The sequence below is a fragment of the Myodes glareolus genome, chromosome 15, assembly GCF_982192425.1.
Source record: "Myodes glareolus chromosome 15, mMyoGla1.1, whole genome shotgun sequence".
In the NCBI taxonomy this organism is placed as follows: Eukaryota; Metazoa; Chordata; class Mammalia; order Rodentia; family Cricetidae; genus Myodes; species Myodes glareolus.
In genome coordinates, this window is record NC_142040.1 from 46,209,314 (window position 1) to 46,231,864 (window position 22,551).

The following is a 22,551-nucleotide window of genomic DNA, read 5'->3' on the forward strand; positions in this document are numbered from 1 at the left end:
TGTCTACAATACACACAAAACAATTAGTCTTTAAAACAACGTTTAAAGGAAACACTCTGTCTTCATTATTTCTGATATTATGTGCAGCGGTGTTTTACTGAAAGCTATTCTGTGTGTAAGTGTCAAATGCCCTGGAACTGGAGTAACAGACAGTTGTGAGCTATCATGTGTGTGGTAGGAAGTGATCCCAGGTCCTCCGGGAAGGCAGCTGGTGCTCTCACCCACTGAACTGTCTCTCCATGCCCCAAAATTCATTTGTTAAAGAAGAGATTGTAACAAAAAGGCCTGCTTGTTGGGGTTTCTGCACTGCCCAGTTCCCACAGCCAGTTAGCCCCAAAGAAAATCACACAGAGATTCTATACTAATGATAAACTGATGGCCCATTAGCTCAGGCTTCTTATTAAGTCTTGTAACTTATATTAATCCATTATTTTTATCTATGTTAGCCACATGACTCAGTACCTTTTTCAGCGGGGCAGATCACATCCTGCTTCTTCGGTGAGCTGGGCAGGACTGGGGAAAGACAACGAGTTTCTTTAAAAACATTTTTATTGCAGACATTAATTCTCTGCCAAATGAAAATCTATCAAGGAGTTTTTCCCATTCTGGGGCATTTGATCATTTCTTTTCCTGGATGTAAGGTTGCCAGTTTCATGACATTCCTCTTGCCATTGGTAACCCTTTCCTTAGTGCTGGAGTTCTTTTCAGAAGTGCTTGTCCATGAGGGGATCCTGAGTATTTGGCTACTTTTTATCTGCCAACTCTAGAGCTTTGGGTTTCATGGGAAGAATAGATCTGTGTTGAATAGTGTCTCTACAGGGTGACACAGAGTGAGAACTAGCTGCATTCTACTTGCGGCCTCTGGGACACACGGATGTGAGCCTGTTTTGCCCTGGCTGGAGGTCAGAGAGTTTGAGCTTATTTTTGCTCTCTCAATCTTGTTGATAACAGATGTGGCTACAAATGAGAGATTATAACCTAGGGTGTGGCTAATTAGTATTTTGGGTATATAGCTGTATCTGCTCCACCTGGACCATAGGTCAGAGAATTCAAGTCTATTTCTTATGTCATGTTAATGAAATCAGTTGCCTACCCCCTTCCCTTTCAGAGTGAAGTATGTAAGTATGTGGAAAATAAATGTAGAAGGATTCAGGATTCAGTCCTCCTCAGTGCTGTTCTGTGTTCCTGTCTCTTATTTCTCTTATATCTCTGTTCCTTCTGTTTACTAATTCTCCCCCTCATGCACCTACACTGAAATGTATGAGTTTTGTCAAGGTTGGTCTTTGACAGTGGTCACTCAGATTTCCAAGAACTATTTGTTGACAGTTTTCTCATTTTCCAAAAGTTTATTTTTGCTGCTTAGTGGGCTGGATGGTTTTAGTGCATAATTCTACCAGAACTTACAAGAAGAGCTAATACCTATACTCCTCAAGTGTTCCACATTATACAAACAGAAGGAACATTACCAAACTCTTTTTATGAGGCTACAGTTACCTTGATACCAAAACCACACAAAGATTCAACCAAGAAAGAGAATTACAGACCAATCTCATTCATGAACATTGATGCAAAAATACTCAAGAAAATACTGGCAAACAGAATTCAATAACACATCAAAAAATCATCCACCATAATTAAATCAGCTTTATCCCAGAGATGCAGGGATGATTCAACATACAAAAAAATCTAACAATGTAATCCATCATATAAATAAACTGAAAGAAAAATCCATATGATCATCTCATTAGATGCTGAAAAAGCATTTGACAAAATCCAACACCCCTTCATGGTAAAGGTCTTGGAGAGATCAGGGATACAAGGAACATATCTAAAATAATAAAAGCAATAGCAAGCCAACAGCAAACATCAAATTAAAGGAGAGAAACCCAAAGCAATTATGCTAAAATCAGGAACAAGACAAGTCTGTCCACTCTTTTCATGTTTCTTCAACATAGTTCTTGAAGTTCTGTCTAAAGCAATAAGACATAAAAAGATCAAGGGGATACAAATTGGAAAGGAAGAAGTCAAACTTGCGCTATTTGCAGATAATATATTCATAAGTGACCCCAAAACTCTACCAGGTAATTCCTACAGCTGAAAAATACCTTCAGCTGTGACAGGATACAAGATCAACTAAAAAAATCAGTAGCCCTCCTAAATACAAACAATAAAGGGACTAAGAAAGAAATCAGAGAAACATCACCTTTCACAATAGCCTCAAATAACATATCTTGAGGTAACATTAACCAAAGAAGTGAAAGACCTATTCAACAAGAACTTTAAGTCTTTGAAGAAAGAAATTGAAGATGATAAACAGAAAATGGAAATATCTCCCATGTTTTTGGATAGGGAGGATCAACATAATAAAAATGGCAATCCTACCAAAAGCAATCTATAGATTTAATGCAATCGCCATCAAAACCCCAACACAATTCTCCACAGACCTTGATAGAACAATAAAGAACTACATAGGGAAAAATAAAAAACCCAGAGTAGCCAAAACAATCCTGTACAATAAAGGAACTTCCGGAGACATCAACATCTCTGACATCAAGCTCTATTACAGAGCTACAGTAATGAAAACAGCTTGGTATTGGCATAAAAACACACAGGTTGACCAATGGAATCATCTCCATGCACAAAACTCAAGCTCAAATGGATTAAAGACCTCAATATGAATCCAAATACACTAAAGTTGACAGAAGAGAAAGTGGGAAGTAGCCTTCAATGCATGGGCATAGGAGACCACTTCCTAAATATAACCCCAGTAACAGAGACATTGAGAGCAACAACAAATAAATGGGACCTCCTGAACTGAGAAGCTTCTGTCAAGCAAAGGACACAGTCAATAAGACAAAAAAGCAGCCTACTGAATGGGAAAAGATCTTTACCAACCCCACATCAGATAGATGAATGATTTCCGGAATATATAAAGTACTCAAGAAATTAGACATTAAAATTCCAAATAACCCAATTTAAAAATGAGGTACAGAACTAAAAAGAGAATTCTCAACAGAAAAATGTCAAATGGCTAAAAGACACTTAAGGAAATATTCAACAACCTTAGTCATCAGGGAAATGAAAATCAAAACAACTCTGAGATTCCATCTTAGATTTGTCAGAATGGCTAAGATCCAAAATACCAATGATAGCTTGTACTGGAGAGGATGTGGAGTAAGGGGAACACTCCTTCATTGCTGGTGGGAATGCAAACTTATACAATCACTTTGGAAATCAGTGTGGCTGTTTCTCAGAAAATTGGAAATCAACCTACCTCAGGATCCAGCAATACCTCTCTTGGGCATATACCAAAAGATGCCCAATCATACTATAAAGACATATGTTCCACTATGTTATTAGCAGCATTATTTGTAATAGCCAGAACCTGGAAACAACCTAGATGACCCTCAACTGAAGAATGGATAAAGAAAATGTGGCACATTTACACATTAGAGTACTACTCAGCGGTTAAAAAAAATGACATCTTGAATTGCATGCAAATGGATGGAACTAGAAAACATCACCCTGAGTGAGATAACTGTTAAGTCAGGAGTGTAACCCCAGCCCCTGGCATCCATCCCAGCTCCCTGGCCTGGGAGTTGCATTGGTCTGGACTCCAAATCCCAGCTTGCCAGGTCAGGACCACACCCACAGGGTATTTAAGTGGGCACCCAGAGGAGGAACACATGGTTTGGGACTTGCATGTATTCCCCAGTTTCCTGTCTACCTGTCATGCTCTTGGCCACCCAAGGGTGCCGTATTTAATAAAACATGGGCATTTTTAATTTGCTTTAATCTGACCTGAATGGATTTCTTTGCACCGGTAGAGAGGCTCATTTTAGGATTTTTTTCTAACAGTAACCCAGACCCAAAAAGATGACTATGGTATGTACTCACTTAAGTGGATACTAGCTACAAACAAAGGATATTGAGCCTACAGTTCATGATCCGCGAGAAGTTAAGTAACAAGGTGAACCCTAAGAAAAACATATATAGATACACCAGAAAAGTCAAAATAGACAAGATCACCTGACAAAATTGGGAACATGGGGTGGGGGGAAAAGGGAGGGTAGAATGGTAAGGGTATGGGTGAGGAGAACTTGAGGGAATGGTATAGGAAGGACAGAGATGAGAGCAAGGAAAGAGATATCTTGATTGAGGGAGCCATAACGGGGTTAGCAAGAAACCTGGCTCTCTGGTCTGTTTGGATGTTCACCTTTATATACCTGGATGGAGGGGGACCTTGGACTTCCCACGGGGCAGGGAACCCTGACTACTCTTAGGATTAAAGAAGGAGGGGGAGGTGGGTAGGGGGAGGGAAAAGGGAGGCGGGGAGGAGGTGGAAATTTTTAATAAATAAATAAATTAATTTAAAAACATTTTTAAAGTGATTACTATACTTTTCATCCTTTTGAAGAAAAAAAAAAGAAACCTGGCTCTAGAGAAATTCCCAGGAATCCACAAGGGTGGTCCCAGCTAAAGACCCTAAGCAATAGAAGAGAGGCCCACTCTTGACTTACCCTGTATTCAGACTGATGAATATCTTGAATATTACCACAGAACCTTCATCGAGCAACTGATGGAAATAGAGGCAGAGACCCACATTGGAGAACTGGACTGAGCTCCCAAAGTCCAGTTGAAGAGTGGGAGGAGTGAGAATATGAGCAAAGTGGTCATAGCCATGATAGGGACACCCACTGTAAGAGTCTACCTGAACTAATAGGAGCTCACCAGTTGGACATGGAAGGAACAAGCATAAGACTAAACTAGTCCCTCTGAATGTGGCTGACAGTTGCATAGCTGGGGCAGACTGAGGGGCCACTGGAACTGGCACCAGGATTTATCCCAGCTACTTGTACCTTTTTTTTTTGTTTGTTTGTTTTTTGTTTTTTGTTTTTCCTATTTTCTTTGGATGCATACCTTGTTCAGTCTAGATATAGTAGGGAGGGCCTGAACTTTCCCCAAAGGAATGTGCCTTACCCTCTCTGAGGAAAGGATGGGGGCGGTGGCAAGTGGAGGGAATGGGAAGAGGGGAGCGAGTGGGATCTTGGATTGGGTATGTATAATGAAAAAAGACAGTGTTGGGGGCTGTGGACCCAGACCCTGAATTTCCTGTAAACAACTTGTAATGCTTGCAGCTGCTCTGAACAGGAGACCCTCAGGAGTTCCTGATGGCAGGGGAGTGGTTTCTGGTGGGTTTGGCTGAGGCATGACCATCAGTTAAGGCTCCATATATAACTGACTCTGGTACACAATAAAGTTGACATTCTTGTTTCAAGGATGATCCCTGTCTCTGTACGTCTTTGTGTGTAAAAAATCTCCAGGCCATTGCCCAGCTTGCAAATGGTCTCTTAGTGCAGGCACCACACTACAGGTGTAGTACCGTAGTACACATAGTATGGGCGCCACAATACAGGCCTAGTACCATAGTACACATAGTAGTATGGACGGTACAAGATAGTTTGTTCTCTTTTTAAAAAAATAATAATAAACAATAAAGAATAAAAAAGACTCCATAAATCAGAAAAAAGAGCAAAAAAGTATCTGGGAAGGTTTGCTGGCAGGAAAGGGAAAGAGAAAATGATATATACTAATTCTCTGATCTCCCAAATAAAATACATCACTTTACAAAGAGAAAATGGCATTGCCTTAAGTCCTCATGTGGATGCCGATAAGAAGGGAAATGACAAATTTCACCTTGTGGACTTTTGAGTCACCAGCCTCTCTGAAGTCTCAGAGAGGGAGGTAGAATGTTCTAAGCTGGGTCTTACTAAGTGCACCTGAATTTCAGTTCATCATGTTCTGTGTTTAGGATAATTATTTTCATGTGCTGTTGTGCAATCATTAAAGAGAAACTATCCAATTAACAGAACTTGCAGTTACTTGGAATTGAACAACCTATAGTTTTTCCCTGCAGAAGTCAGATTCTCCCTCAAGCTGCAGTCTGTAGTTCTCATTTAAGGAGGAAGCATGGTGAGGATGCATAGATATCCCTGGGGACGGGAACAGGGTTTCTCTGTGTAACCATGACTGTCTGGAAATGACTTTCTACACCAGGCTGCCCTGGAACTCAGAGATCTGCCTGCCTCTGCCTCCTGAATGCTGGGTTTAAAGGTTTATGCCACCAACCTTCTAAGGATGCATAGATCTTGATAAAGATTTCCTTCTAAGGCAAGTTCTAAAGGGGAAAATGTGTAGTGTAAGTTTATTACACTGTGTAATAAAAGAAAGTCATTGCTAACATAAAAGGCACAACATGCTTTGTGTTATTCAAAACAAGCCCAAGTAATGTTTACTAAAATCCTTTCGCTAGATTAATTGCTATGGATTTCTTTTTGAGGAATTAATCTAAATTGTTTCTCTCTCTCTCTCTCTCTCTCTCCCTCCCTCGTTCCCTCCCTCCCTCCCTCTCTTTCTATATGTTTTTGAGGCAGGACTTATAATTAAACAGTAGTGATAAAGGTGTGGTCTCCTTACTCATTTTTCTCAGGTTTGCTTTTGTGAGATGGTCTGAAAAAGTCAGACCCTCATGTCCAAGAGAAAAACCGATTCTCAAGAGAGAGAGATTTGTCCCTGCTCCAGAGTGCAGCCTTGCCCTACAGCAGCAACTGCTTGCATCTGGAACGGTCTAGCCACAGAGGTTTTGCTGTTTGTTTGTCGAATTTTATTTTTGAGACAAGGTCTCAAAGAGTAGCAACATAGATGCAAAACAATGCCTTTTCTCTGGTTTCACTTGCTTGTGCGTCAAAGTTAAGAAACAAAATCAAGCAAAATACCAGAATTTTCCTTATACTCTTCTCTTTTTCTTACAGCCTCAGATGAGAAGTTGATTCTCTGGAAATGAAGAGTCTGTAGACAACAGTCCTAGGGGGACTTAATTCTTTTTATTATTTTCTTCGGATTTTTGAGACATGGTCTCTCTGTATCCCTGGCTGTCCCATTCTCACTACTTAGCCAAGGCTTACCTAGAACTTACAGAGATGCACCTGGCTTACAGCCTGAGCCTCCACATCTGGCTTTATTTATGTATTGTGTGTGTGTGTGTGTGTGTGTGTGTGTGTGTGTGTGTGTGTTGGTGGAGGGGGCAGAGCCACGGCAGAGTGTGGAGGTCAGAGGGTGATTTCACAACTCTGGTCTTCAGGGTTGGCTGCAGGATGAAACTTCTTGCCAGCTCTGGGGCTTAGGCCTTTGATAAATGCATTAATTCAGTCTTATTGCTAAAAAAAAATCACTAAGTCAAAATTCAGTATAGTGTTATAAAACTATGATGAAGTCCTGTGTCTAAATCAATGGCGTTTTCTTAGACTGAAAAGATGCCTTCTGGGTTAACGGAACTTACTGCTCTTCCAAATGACCTTAGCTTGGATCCTAAGATCCCTGTCAGTCAATCCACAGTTGCCTGTAACTGCAATCTTAGAGGATGAGGTGCCCTCTTCTGGACTCTGAGGGGAATGCATTCACATGGTAAGGGGGCAATCACTCACACACACACACACACACACACACACACACACGAATAAAATACATGTTTAAAAAAAATAAATCAATAGTGTTCTCTTATTCAGCAAGGTGGGGGAGGGGAACAAGCCTTTAATCCCAACATTCCAAAAGAGAAGGAAGGCAGAGCTTTATGAGCTCCAGGCTAGTAGAAAGATTCTCTCTCAAACAACTTAGCAAAGATCACATGTCCTCTGGAAGAGCAACCAGGGCTCTTAACCACTGACCATCTCTCCAAGCCCATCTGTCAGTCTCTTAACAATCCACAGAAGTGAATCTTTAGGAAGTTATACATTTGAAACTTTTTTTAGATCTTAGGTAGGATTGGGATGGGTTGCACTGTTGGTGGAGGTGTGTCATGCAGCTGGGCTTTGGGGTTTCAGAAATCCCACACAAGGCCAGTTTCTCTCTCTCTCTCTCTCTCTCTCTCTCTCTCTCTCTCTCTGTGTGTGTGTGTGTGTGTGTGTGTGCTTTCAGCCTTCAGACCACTTCTAACCTCTCAGCTAGAGTACCATGCCATGCCTGCTTGCCCTCCCCTCCCCATCTTTATGTTCATGGACTAACTCTCTGAAACTGTAAAGAGGCCTCCAATTAAATGTTTTCTTTTATAAGTTGTCTTGGCAGTGGCGTCTTTTCACAGTAACAGAAAACTAAGACACATCCTAAAGCTATCTGTTCAGCACACTGATTATATCCAGATGGTTATTGGGAGTCTGCAAATACAGGACAACCTCTGGAAAGGTGACTTTGCTGAAACAAAATAAAACCACCTGAAATTTTGAGCTGGGGTTACTGTTGCATTGGCACTCACGCTGCTTTATTTATTAAAAATAAGCTTTATTTAGTAAACCACAAATCAAGTATCGCTACAAGTTAACATACTGATATTGGGAATGGACCCAAGGTCCTCTGACAGAGCAACCAGGACTCTTGACTATTGAACCAGCTCTCTCCAAGCCTCATAACTCTTAAACCAGCCGAAGAACTTGGCCAGAGTTTTAATCATCCTCCCTCACCTACATAATTGTAAATTAAACGTTTTATTGTCATGCATTTATTAACATGTTTTATTCACCTACAAAACATGACTATGCCTACAATATCCTTTGAATCCTGTTTTATTCTATTATACCATTAAAATGCAGGCAGTTTTGCTTGTTTCCTTATTTACAACAATGTTTCATTATTATGTAGAGCAGTGGGTGGCCAGATACTCACAGCTCCCGTATAAACGTCGCCTTTTGTCCCCACAGCTTACTCCCTGTAAGCAGTTTCTGAATTACCACTCAGAGGCTTATATTAATTATAAATGCTTGATCTATAGCCCAGATGCAGTCAGGACACCGTGGTTCCCTTAGTTTTCGGTTCCTCTACTCTCAGCTTCCTGTTGTCCACTGACCCTGAAAATTCGAAGGATTTTTTTCCTTAGCAGGTTAGGTGCCAACTGCCATTGGTAAAGGCACGTTTTGGCCGGGCAAGTGTCCCAAGACATCTGACACCGCCCCTGGAAGACGATAATATTAGTGTTTGCACGATCAAATCTCCATTGCAGCAGCGTTTTATGTGCTGCCCTGACAATAAAGCACTGTCCACGACTCCAGCCCTGAGCGGTCCTATGGCCTCTTTCTCTTGCCATCTTCCACTAACTCCCTCCCGCCCGTCAAGGCACTGCTGCGGTCCCGAAGTGCGCCCTTGCCTTGGGAAAGACAAGCAACCTGGCCGACCTGACTGCTTCTCACTCGCCCCTGGGTAAATGAAGAAGTCCCAACCAGAAGTCAAAATCCTTCCTTTGCAGTCCACAGCTCTTCCTACCAGCTGCAGACCCGACACTTCTTCACCTCTGGGATCCCTGGGGCGCCAGCACTCAGCCTAGTGGAGATTCCCGGTGCACAGCACCAGCATGCCGGTTATCCACACTCCACGCATGTACGGGATTCGTCAGCCCAGTCAACTTCTGAACCTCTGTAAGCAGGCCCGAGTTGTAATCCCATTGCGATTTCTAACCGCATCTGTGATTTTCTGCTTCGGTCCTTTCGTTTTGCAGCCGGAGTCAGGCTCTATCAAGTGGGGTCCCATAGGATTCCACACGCATCACGATCCCGAGGACGTGAGCAAAACGCTGCAAGAAACGGCTGACGCCCCGCTTTGAGTGTGCACCAGATGTAGACAGGACGCCGCGATTTTGTTTCGTTTTCGAGTCCTCTACACTTGGCTTTTATATCAACGCTGAAAATTCACCCGATTTCGTTCGTAGCCGATTTAGTGCTGGCTACCGTCAGCAAAGACGCGTTTGGACTGGGCAAGTGTCCCACCATTCGACCCGAACCGAACGGACGGACGTCGCGCCTGCGTTCTTTTCATTGTGCCTAAGATTTTGGGGGATGTCACGGTTAGGACCCGAGTAAGGCGTTATCTCCGATGACTGTCTCATTCTCTCCTCTTTCACGGGTCGCAGTGCGGCTAAGGTCCCAGGCGGAAGCAAAAAAAAAAAAACCAACCAAACAAACAAACAAACAAACAAAAAAACGATTCTGACGCCGAACGGAGCTCCACCAGTTAGCTGCTGTCCGGACAGCTCTACACCGCCGGAACTGAGCCTCGCCACGAATCCCCGTGCCCAGAGCCAGCGCTAAGGGCTTCCCGGCCCCTGTTCCGCTGTCCGCGAGCGCCATGATTCATCCACCGAGTCGACTTTTGATCGGATGGCAGCAAGCTAGAGCTGCAGTCCGATCGCGATTTCAAACCGCGTCCGTTATTTTCTCCGTAGCTTCTTTGGTTTCTCAGACTGAATCAGACTCTGCCAGGCAGGCTGTCCCGGGATTCCACCCGAACCACGAACCACGGTCCCGACTACTTGAGCAAAACGCTGCAAGAACCGTCTGAGGCCCCAGGGCGAGTCCACACCAGATGCAGTCCGGACGCCGCGGTTTGGTTTCGTTTTCGCGTCCTCTACACCAGGCTAGCCACCGTTTACATAAACGCTGAAAATTCACCCGATTTTTTTCGGTAGCAAGTTCATAACCAAATGCCATCCTCAAAGACACGTTTTGGCCGGGCAAGTGTCCCAAGACACCCCACCCGAACCGAATGGAAATGGACAAATTTGGCGTCCCGTCCCCCCCCCCACCCCGCAACCGCAACCTAATCTCCATGGTCCTGGTGGTCCTTTCACTGCACCAATGGTTTTCAGGGGCCTCACGCGTAAGGACTGGAGAATGGGCTTGTCTCCGAAGGATGGCCATCTCTCTCCATTCACCTTTCACGGCTTGGCTAAGGTCCGGACGAGCGCCCCGTGCTGTGGGCTAGACGCCGGTCCACGCCTGCCTGACCGATTCTCACTAGCATCGAAGCCAATGAAGAAGAAGTTCCAGGCTGAAGTAGAAACGCTTCCGGCGCCAAACGCAGCTCCGCCTGCTGACTGCAGTCCAGACGCATCTACACCGCAGGCGTCGCTGTGGCGCGGACGTTCAGCCTCGCGACGATACCCGGTGCACGGAGCCAGCGCTAAGGGTTTTCCCTGGCAGTGGTCCGCGAGTATCTGTGATTCATCCGCCTAACCTACTTCCCATTGAAAGGCAGCAGGCCAGGACTGCAATCAGACTGCCATTTTGAACCTCGTCGGTGATTTTCTCCACAGCTTCTTTCGTTTTTCAGACTGAATCAGACTCTGTCAGGAAGGCTGCCTCGGGATTCGCCCCAAACCAGGAACCACTAACTGGATGACGACGCGAGGTTTTGGTTCCTTTTCTGGTCCTCTATGATCTGATCAAGGATCGCTGAAAATTCACTGGGTTTCTTTAGTTAGCCGATTCCGCACCGAAGCGGTCGGCAAAGGCTCATTTTCTGCTGGGCAAGTAAGTATCCCAAGACGTTCGTCCCTGGCCACCTGGAAGACGACAAATTCGGGGTTCTTACCAAAGAATCTTTGTCCCTTTCGCTGTGCCTACGGTATAGGCGACAGCACGATCCAGGCCTCGAGTATAGCTCTGTCTTTGATGGCCATCCCCATCTCGTGGTCCTTTCTCCATAGGCAGAAAGGTCAATAGGGCCCAGGCTAAGGCTCCTACCGCAGATAAAACGCTGGACCACGCTGGTGTGACAGCTTCTTTCTTGCAACCTCTGGGATTTGGTCTGGTCTTGAGAATGCGCCCCAGTCCGTGGTCCAGCCCCCAGGGACAGCCCTGGGGTTTAAGTTGGTGGGCAGAAAGAGGGGGAGATGCAACTAAAGGGGAAGTGTGTGCTTGCAGGCAAAAAAACAGTTCTGGCAACATTCCACAACTCACTTTCTTAGCTGCAGGCCCTACCATTTTGCACCACAGGGATCCTGTGGGGACCCACCGGCCAGAAAGAATACAAACATCCTTGTCAATTACAGACCACAAAGAAGCTCCCCTGTCAGTTAGGGGGAGTGAGTGAGGGCAGCTGGATCACAACATAGCTACATCCATTTTTTTTTTGCAAAATTCAAAATGTTAATTTTTCTGCCCTGTAGTACTCCATTGTGTAAATGTACCACTTTTTCCTTATCCATTCCTTGGTCAAAAGGCATTTAGATTGCAAATTTTATGTTTTCTCAAAAGCTGTTAAATAGCAAAGGACAGGGGAGAAGGTGGGGTGTCAGAAAAGTCCAGTCTGATGGAATTCAAGTCTGAAAGGTCTCTGGCTGAGAGAAAGAGAGATTAACTAACAAAGGAGGTACTAATTGCTTCTAAATCCTGTAGACTGTTGTCTCAATAGGAGATAAAATACCAGATTAATTTTCTAGGCCCAGAACTTATCCTGCAGAGGTGATAGAGGTGAATATTTTATTTAACTTGTAAACTTAAGATGGCTGTAAACTGCCAAAAATACAGATCCCAAAAGACAGGCCTTTGCTTCCAGCACATTCTGACTATCATGGTTCATTTATGATTCCACCTGAATTGCAATGTGTAAGAAAACTTCCACAGAGTATATCTGGGTGGGAAATGCTGGCCTGATACTTGCTTTCTTGAAGTGAATGGACTGGAATTTGTATCCGAACTTCCTCTTCCTCTGAAGGTCACAGCGTTGCACCACAACCCCCAGCTCTGCTTTGTAAATAACAGTTTTCTAACATAGAACAAGCTAAAGATTTAGTAGGAACATGACAAGCAGCTTGAATGAGTTTTTAATTTGAAAATGAAGACATTCGGCAAGGAAGCATGCTTGCAGGAAGCAGTAACTCAGAGGAACTTATTGTTCTCTTTAGTTTCCTGGTGCCAACAACTGTGGTGGCAGCAGCCAGGCCGCACCAGACTAAGGACTCTTCCAGGAGAGCAAGCAAAACTGGTTGTCTTCTCCACCAAGTGTTGTTGCCAGACAAACCACCCTAGACATGTGCCCCAAGGCAAAGGCATGGGCACACTGCTGTGGAGCATGGGCTAACCCTGGGAAACTGAAAGGAAGCCTCCTATCAAGTGTGTTCTTTTATAAGTTGTATTGGAAGTGGCGTCTTTTCACAGCAAGCGAAAGCTGAGACACACCCTAAACCTGTCCGTTTGGCATACTGATTACATCCAGCTGGTTATTTTGAGACTGCAAATATAAGACAGCCTCTGTAAGGTGACTTTGATGAAACAAAATAAATCCACATGGAATTTATCTTAGTAAAAATGCATGTTTTAGGACGAGAGTTGCTATGAGCCAGACACTATTTTTTTAAAGACTACTTCTTTAAAAGTTTTTGTTTATGTGTGTGTATCCCCGAGCTAGAATTAGAAGTTGTGAGATGTCAGATATGGATTCTGGGGACCAAATTCTGGGAGAACAGCACACACATTTCACCATAGACCCATTCCTGTGGTCCAAGACAGACATTTACCTGAGGACCTTTAGTCTCAAGAAGAAGACAACCGCATTTACCATATGGTATTTCCTACTGTCAGCTTCATTTCTTTTCCCCTCACCAACTTTAAAGCCATAGTCCTAGAATAGAAATGTCAGTCAAGGCTTTTTTTTAATGCCTTGTGCCTGCTTTTGTGGGACTCCCATTCATGTGTTTCTAATTGAAACTGTCATTCCTTACCCTGTCTGTTTTATGTTTAATTAATTATGTAAATGAGTTTTAGATTTATTTATTTTATGTGTATGAGTGTTTCCTGCATGTATGTTTGTGTAACATGTGCATGTAGTGCCTACTTGTACAAACAGTAATAGAAAGCATCAGATTTTTTGCGGGGTGCACCATGTAGCACCGGTCACTTGAAAAAAGAAGGCACTCTAGATGAAATGTTAAGGCCTATGTGTCAGAAGGAAGGTCCAGGCTCACTGATGGGCTGATTTCCGAACAGCTATACGAAGGCTTATTTATTGGTTGTTACATAAAATATTTTTTCATACCAAGGTTCCAAATCTAATTTACATGTCTTGCTAAAGGAGAGCATCCCATGCCCGCATGACTCTAGTTCTTTATTATGTGTCATGTGCATTGCACAATAATAGAGGAGCCTCAGGTATGGCTGAGGTATCTTCTGACCAAAGTCATGGAATGTCTGCAATGCTCCTTCAGTAAAACAGTCCTACAAATCACAGAAAACAGCCAGCCACTGTTTTCCACAAGTCTTCTTCAAAGTACTTCTGAAAAAAAAAAAAAAACAGGCTACAGGGAGACCCCTCCAGGAGTGCAGCTGGACAGGGCTGCAGCTGGCCTGATTCCTGGGAGAGGGCACATGCCCTTAATCTGCCCTTGTCTTCAGTACCTTCTGTTTCAATTATGTAAATCGTGTCTGAGAGTTTCCCAAGCTTACAAAGCCTATTCAAAACATGGTTGGGGGTCTGGAGAGATGGCTCAGAGGGTGAGAGCACTGGCTGCTGTTCCAGAGGTTCTGAGTTCAATTCCCAGCAACCCCATGGCAGCTCCACAACCATCTGTAATGAGATCTGGTGCCCTCTTCTGGCCTGCAAGTATACATACAGCAGAACACTGTATTTGTAATAAATAATAAAAAAAAAAAACTTGGTGGGGAAAATTCAGCACACTGGATAGTCCTTGATCGAGAACTTGCATTTGGCATTGTTCTTTTGACAGACTTAGATGTTTTGGGATATGGAAATTAACTCGCTAAAGGTGTAAATTGGAGAACAAGAAAAAAAATGCCCTTGGCTAAGGGAGGGAGTCTCAGTGCAGCTTGAAAGAACAGATTCATCCTTCAGGTGCCCTGGGTCTTCTTTCATGAACCCACACGAACCCACAACCTTCCTACTACACATGCTCGCTCTAATGTCTACCCCAGATAAAGTGACTCTGCTAATTCATACAACAAAATTCCCTTGGAACTAGAATTGCAGTCAGTTTAGAGCCAAAGTAACATAAATGGTAAAATCCCAGAGACAGATATTGGGATTCATGCTGTCTCCGATGGCCTCTTCCTCTTACCGTCTATTTTCCAGTCATGGTACTGCTGCCGTCCCGGAGTTCTCTCCTACCGCGGGAAAGACACTCAGTTGGACCGCCAAGACTGCTTCTCAATGGCTCAATCATCCCTGGGGAAACCTAAGAAGTCCCAGTCAGAAGCCAAAAACGCTTCCTTCTCAGTCCACAGGGGGCGCTATGACCCCGGCACTCAGCCTAGTGGATATCCCAGGTGCAGCACACCAGCACGAGCACTTTTGCCCACCGGTAATCCACGCGTGTCTGCGATTCGTCTACCAAGGCACATCTTCTGATCGGCTGTGAGCACGCCTGAGTTGTATACCGACCGCGATGTCAAATTGCGTCCGTGACTTTCTGCTTCGGTCCTTTCGTTTTGCTGCACAAATCAGGATGAGCAAAACAGACTGCGTTGGAATTGGATCCGAACCACGATACCTAACGTCTCCTAGGTCTTCTTGGTCTCCTCTGATTTAGCGGTCACGACGCAGCTAAGTGCCCCCTGTGCGGGCAAGACGCCAGACAAAGCCTGCCTGACCTTTTCTCACTCTCCCTTGAGCCTATGGGGAAGACCCGGGAAGAAGCAGAAACGCTTCTGACGCCAAAGGCAGCTCCGCCTGCCGGCTGCAGTCGGGACTCCTCTAGACCGCGGACTGCTGGCATAGCTGTGGCGAGGGCTCTCAGCGTCGCCACCATTCGGGGTGCACAGAGCTAGCTCTATAGGTTTCTCCGCCCCTGTGGCGCTGTTCAGGAGTGCAGCGATTAGTCCACCGAGTCGACCTCCGATCGGTTGCCAGCTCGCCCGAACTGCAATCGGACCGCGATTTTCAAACCGCGTCAGTAATTTTCTGCTACTGTCCTTTTGTTTTGAGACCGTAAAGGAACTCTGTATGTAAGGTTACTGTGTTAGTCGATTCCGAGGACGATGCCAACGACTTGGACGGGTGCGAGTCCGCAGCCGAGAATGGGTGCGAGTCCAGAGTCGATTATTGGGGCGAGTGCGCAGCTGAGGACCGGTGCGAGTCCAGAGCAGGGGATGGGGGCGAGTGCGGAGCCTAAGATGGGGCCATGTCAGGAATCATCTACTGGGACGAGTCCCTTCCCCCAATGGAACGATGGGGACGAGTCCAGTCCCTACCAAAGGAGGACACGGACCGGTCCTGTCTCGACCACGGGACGACGGGGTTCGGTTCCTTCTTGACGACTGGACGACAGGGACGGGTTCCTTCCCGACCAAAGGGCGACGAGGCCGGATCCCGCCCAGACGACAGAAAGACGGGGGAAGGATCCCATCCCGACCATGAGAATATGGGGAATGGTTTCGTCCCGACCACGTAACGACGGGAACCGTTCCATCCGGACCACGGGACTAGGGTCCCAACCAAGGGACGATGGAGACCAGTCCTGTCCCAACCAAGGGACGACGGGGACGGGTACTGTTCTGACCGTGGGACGATGAGGACCGGTTCCATCCCGACCTCGGGACCATGGGGACCGGTCCGGACAAGACCTCGGGACGAAGGTGGTCAGTACAGTCAAGACGACGACACGAAGGGGACCGGCCCCGTCGCGACCGCGGAACGTCTCGGACAGGTCCCGTACCAACGACGGGACTACGGGGACCGGTTTCGTCCCGACCACGGAACGACGAGGACCGGTCCCGACCAAGGGAAGACGGGGACGGGTCCAGTCCCAACCGCGGGACTCCGGGCACCGGTCCGGACCAGACCACGGGACGACGGGGATGGGTCCAGTCCCGACCGCGGGACGATGCAGAACGGTACCGTCCCGACCGCGGGACGACGGACACCGGTCTGAACAAGACCACGGAACGATGGGGACCAGAACAGTCAGGACAACGGGACAACGGGGACCGGTCCCGTCTTGACGACCGGGAGATGGGGACCAGAGCCATTCAGACGGTGGCACAAGGGTGTCCAGTCCCGTTCCGACGACGAGACGAATGGGAATAGTCCCTTTCCCACAAAGCAACATCTGAGACCAATCCTGTCCCCAAAACGAAAAAACGCGGACAGGACACGACCGCGGGACGACGCGGACCGGTCCCGTCACGACCACGTGACGACGCGGACGGGTGCAGTCTGGACTGCGGGACGACGCGAATGGGTCCCGTTCCGACCGCGGGACGAAGGGCACGGGTCCGAACCAGACCACGGGACGACGGGGACCAGTACAGTCAGGACAAGGAGACGACAGGGACCTGTCCCGTCCCGACCACTGAACGACGGGGAGCGGTCCCGACCAAGGGAAGATGGGACCGCGGACAGGTTCGGTCTCGACCATGGGACGACAGAGACAGGTTTCGTCCCGACAACGGGACGGGACGATGGGGACCGGTCCCATTCCGACCAAGGGACTAGCGGATGGGTCCTGTACCGACCGCGGGACGACGTATACCGGTCCCGTCCAGACCGCGGGACGACATGGACAGGTCCCTTCGCGACTGCGGGACGACGGGCACCGGTCCGGACCAGACCACGGGACGATAGGGACCAGTACAGTCAGGACAACGGGACGACGGTGACGAGTCCCGTCCCGACCACGAGACAACGCAGACGGGTCCCATCCAGACCGTGGGACGATGGGCACAGTTCGGACCAGACCACATGACAACGGGGACCAGTACAGTCAGGACAACGGGAAGACGGGGCCCAGTCCCGTCCCGACCACCGGACGATGCGGACGTGTACCGTCCCGACCACGGAACGACGGGGAGCGGTCCTGACCAAGGGATGATGGGACCGCGGACGGGTTGGTCTCGACTTTGGGACGACGGGGACTGGTTTCGTCCCGACAATGAGACGATGGGGACCAGTCCCGTCCCGATCAAGGGACGAAGGGGACGAGTCCTGTCCTGACGACGGGGAAATGGGAACCAGAGCCGTTCCGACGATGGCATAAGGGTGTCCAGTCCCGTTCCGACGACGGGACGAAAGGGAATAGTCTCTTTCCCACAAAGGAACGACTGGGACCAGTCCCATTCCGACTATGGAACAACGGGGACAAGCCCATCCCGAAACAACGCGGACAGGTCCCGTCCCGAGCGAGCGCGGACGATGCGGACGACTGCTCCCGTTTCGACGAAGGAACGAGTCAGCTGCACCACCTACCGGTCTAGAGGTTGCGGTTTCTTTTCTGAAATTTCGCAATTTTCTAACCCCGCCTTCCTTCAAGACTACAAATACCCAGGCCTGAGCAGCCTGTAGCAGCTCTTCTGCCTGCTCCTGTGCATGCGCTGCTGTCCTCCCGGTGCAAGTGCTGTTGGAGCGATGGTGTGGATGACAGAGCAGCAGGTCCCGATCGGACGACGGGGTCGAGTGCGGAGGAGAAGATGGGGCAAAGTACGGAGTCGTCTACTGAGACGATTCCTGTTGCGACGACGGGACGACTGGGACAAGTCCGTTCCAACGACGGGACGACGGGTACGGGTCCCGTCCCGACCGCGGGAAGACGCGGACCAGTTCCGTCCCAACCGCAGGACGTCGCGGATGGGTCCCACACCGACGACAGGACTGCGGGGACCGGTTCCGTCCCGACCGCGGTACCACGGGTACCGGTCCGGAGCAGACCACGGGACGACGGGGACCAGTACAGTCAGGACGACAGGAAGAAGGGGACCGTTCCCGTCCTGAGGACGGGACGACGAGGATTGGTCCCGTCCAGACTGCGGAACGACGAGGACCGGTCCCGCCCCGACAGCGGGACGTCGCAGACGGGTCCCATACCGAAGACGGGACTACGGGGACCTGTTTCATCCCGACAACGGAACGACTGGGAACGGTCCCGTCTGGGACGCGGGACGACGGTCCCGACCAAGGGATGACTGGGACCTGTCCCGTACCGACCGCGGGACGACGGGGACCGGTTCAGTTCCGACCGCTGGACGACCGGGACCGGTCCGGACCAGACCACGGGACGACGGGGACCAGTACAGTCAAGACGACAGGACAACAGGGACCGGTCCTGTCCCGAGGACGGGAGGAAGTCAACAGGTCCCGTTCCGATCGCTGGACTACAGGGGCCGGTCCTGTCCCGACGCCGGGTCAACAGGGAAAGGTCGCCGACTGGTCCTGTACCGACGACGCGACTACGGGAACCGGTTTCGTCCCGACCACAGAACGACGGAGACCGGTCCCGACCGGACCACAGGACGACAGTTCCGACCAAGGGATGACTGGGACCTGTCCCGTCCCGACCCGGGGACGAAGGGGACCGGTTCTGTCCAGACCGCTGGACGACGGGGACCGGTCCGGACCAGACCACGGAACGACGGGGACCAGTACAGTCAGGACAACGGAACTACGGGGACCGGTCCTGTCTTGACCACGGGGCGACGGGTACCCGTCCCGTCCCGACCACAGGGAGTCGAGAACCCGTCCCGTTCCGACCACGGAGCAACGGCGATCGGTTCCGTCCCGAGTACGGGACGACAGGGACGACGGTCCCGACGATTCCGGGTCCTATGTCAGGGGGGAGGCTGCAACCGACCCAGAAGGCATGTCCGGATCCGACGCCCAGTTCGGTCCGGGATCCGAGGACGACGTGTGCGTATGTGCAGCCCACGACGGGCGCGGCCCGGAGCCGACGGCGGGTTCGAGTAGGTAGCCGAGGACGGAGGTCCAGTCTGCAGACGAGGACGTGTCCATGTCCGGAGCGCATTCCTTGCCTAATACTCTGCATTTCATATGGCTGCCGCTTACTGGTGTTCCACAGCAGAGGGCCTTAGAGAGCTCCAGGAGACTATCAGAGTTTGAAAGTGGGTTCCCTGCCAAGATGATTTTTGCCTAAACCTGTTTACTTCGTCCCAGCCGGTTTGGTCTTCACTGCAGCCGGTTTCTTCCAAAAATAAACACGTCAATATGCTTTCGGTGGTCCGTGTCAATTCTTAATTACTTAAAACATAAACGCATTTTACTTGGTTGTACCTGCGCCAGTTTTCAAAGGTACTGACGACACCCCGAAGCCCACGTTTCCAGGATTCCTGGATAGGCTGGTGTGGGGACCATGGTGGTCAGTCCTCAGGCCCTCGGGTGAACGGGGTGAGTAGGCGCCGCTAGGATCTGGGGTCAGGGGTGATGAGGAAGTGGTAGCCAATTAATAGCAGAAAGGCTGTTGATGACAGTTCAGCTCTGCCTCTAAGCTGCAGGCCGGCCACTTCTTTGCTGCTGGGGTCACTGTGAGGCAGGCATTGGGCCAAGTGCCACTTCACGGTGCACAGCGCCCGATCCTGCAGTTTTCCAAGGTTGCTCCGGAATTCCATCCATACCACGATCCCGACGACGGGAGACGCACGGTGCGGTGCAAGAAATGTCTGCTGCCCGGGTGCCAGTCCGCACCCTATAGCGCTCAGGAGTCCGCGGTTACTTTTCCTGTTCGCGTCCACTATGTTCGGTTCGCTGTCGTTTATATAAACGCTGTAAATTCACCCGATTCCTTTCCATAGCGATTCAGTGCCAACTTCCGTGGGCAAAACCACGTTTTGGTCAGGCAAGGGTCCTAAGACATCCGACCCGAACCGAATGAAGACGAGGAATTCGGTGTCTGCACCTCCGAATCTCTGTCGTGCCTGCTTTCCATTTCTTGCGCCCAAAGTTTTCGGGGCAGGGGTTGGGGCTTCCAGGTGTCAGGACTCAAGTATGGCCTTGTCTAGGCCGGCCTTCTCTTTCTCTTCTCTTTTTGCAGTCGCGAGGCAGCTAAGATTCCTACGAGTGCCCCTACTGCAGTCAAGACGACAGACAAAGCCTGCCTGACCATTTCTCACTCTCACTGGAGCCAATGGAGAAGACCCAGGCAGAAGCAGAAATGCTTCTGACCCCAAACGCAGCTCCGCCTGCCGGCTGCAGTCGGGACTCCTCTGTACCGCCGGCCGCTGGCGTCGCTGTGGTGCGGGCACTCAGCCTTGCAAGGATTCCTCTTCAGGGTGCACAGAGGTTTGCCGGCCCCTACGGCGCTTTCCGCGAGCGCCATGATTCATCCACCCAGTCGACTTTCGATCGGATGGCAGCAAGCTCGAGCTGCAGTCCGATCGCTTGTTTCAAACCGCGTCCGTTATTGTCTCCGTAGCTTCTTTTGTTTTTCAGACTGAATCAGGCTCTGCCAGACAGGCTGTCCCGGGATTCCACGCGAACAGCAAACTACGGTCCCGATTAGGTGAAAAAACGCTGCATGAACCTTCTGAGGCCCCAGGGCGAGTCCACACCAGATGCGGTCTCAGGACACAGGGGTTTGGTTTCATTTTCGTGTCCTCTACACTAAGCTAGCAACCATATATATAAAGGCTAAAATTTACCCGATTTACCAAATGCTAAAGGCAAAGACACGTTTCGGCCAGAAAGTTTCCCATCATTCTTCCCGAAACGAATGGAAATAGATCAATTCGTTGTTCCTCCTACCCCCACAACCTAATCTCCATTGCATCTGCTTTCCTTTCACTGTGCTGAGGGTTTTCTGGGACATCACAAGTCAGAACTCGAGAATGGCCTTGTCTCCGGTGGCCCTTTCCGTCTCTCTCCTTTCACTCAGCCCCAACACAACTCCTGGTAAAACTAGAAAGAATAAAATAGGGCAAAACCATCCGAGCAGAATCCAGAAGAGATAATTACAATACGTATATGTTTTGGAAAAGGAGTTTCAAAATCACTTTAACATGAAAACCAATCATTTTTACTGGAAATTTGACCCAAGATAAAAAAGTTTCCCAAAGAGGAAGAAACATGAGGGCACAACCAAAAAATTAACTGTGTCACAGAAAAGTTTATAAAATTTAAAACTCAGGAGTGGGGTGTGTCCTCCAACACTTACCTGGTACCAGCATTTCAATGTCTACATCACAAGAATTACTTACTTTCTGCATGGATCAGGCCCTGAATCAGGAAGTGGGCCTCCCAAAGATGAGATTCTGCAGCCATTTAAACTCAGTCTATGCTGCTTTTTCCTTTTGAAAGCTTAGTAAGTTTTTCCAACTAGTGCCAATTTCCTGCTGGATGCTGAGCAACCCAGCTTGGTGAAGAAGAGGAAAGGACTGGCTTAGCCTGGCCTGCGGGAACAGAGGCTTCCAGGTTGGGATGCAGCCTTGACTGTGAAGGCTGAGTCATAAGAGGACTGATTCCACCAGGCAGAGGTGGCTCAGGCTTTTAATCCCAGCACTCCTGGTCTACAAGAGCTAGTTCCCTGACAGAAGGGCAATTACAGAAAGAAACCTAACAGCAGGATGTGATTCAAGCAGACAAAGCTTACGGATGTTGCTCCCTGGATTTCTTTTAGTCCCACTTTCCATTTCTGTATTTTCCCCTAAGGATGGCTTCTGTCTGGAAGCTACATTCATCCAGGCTGGAGACCAAAAGCTCCAGGCTCCATGCTGGACAAGCTGCCGAAAACCCAGTTAGGAAATCCATTTCTCTGCTGAGCTGAGCAAGGGTTGATTCTCCAGGAACTCCATAGCTCTATAGGTGGCAGATAAAATACCCAAACACTCAGGATCACTCACGGGTAAGCACTGGCTGAACAGGGCTCCAGCACTGAAGAAATTGTGCTGTCAATGACAAGGGGTAGGCCATGAAGCTGAGAACCTCAGGTCCACTAAAGACAATAGTCAAATGCCCACAGAATGGGAAAACTCTTTGATGGCATTCATCTGGCAGATC